The 269-nt window shown below is 29.0% G+C and overlaps 1 protein-coding gene across 1 annotated transcript in view; it reads right to left on the bottom strand.

Annotated features, from left to right (window-relative positions):
- Positions 1–269, bottom strand: part of LOC108796986 (probable phospholipid-transporting ATPase IM) — a 209,310-nt gene that overhangs the window by 10,004 nt on the left and 199,037 nt on the right. The window lies entirely within an intron of this gene.

Raw genomic sequence — 269 nt, 5'->3', positions numbered from 1 at the left:
AAAAACCCGGACAAAAGAAAAAAGGGGTTGTTTTTTTTTTTTTTTTTTTAGTTTTGTTACTTTTTTTTCTATTGACTGGATAAAAATTAAAATAATTTTTGCAAGACAATATCGCCAAATGAAAGCCGTATTTGATTTGTCCTAAAAAAAATTACATATATATTCCTATAATTATTGTTATAGGCAAGGGTACACAATGTATATATTGGTCCTGGATGTTTATAACAAGTTGTACAAGCACTCACTTTGGGTAGGCAGGACTTGGAATC

Source organism: Nanorana parkeri, unplaced genomic scaffold, assembly GCF_000935625.1.
Source record: "Nanorana parkeri isolate BGI_ZX_2015 unplaced genomic scaffold, ASM93562v1 scaffold1207, whole genome shotgun sequence".
Lineage (NCBI taxonomy): Eukaryota > Metazoa > Chordata > Amphibia > Anura > Dicroglossidae > Nanorana > Nanorana parkeri.
This window is presented reverse-complemented; position numbering and strand designations above follow the sequence as displayed.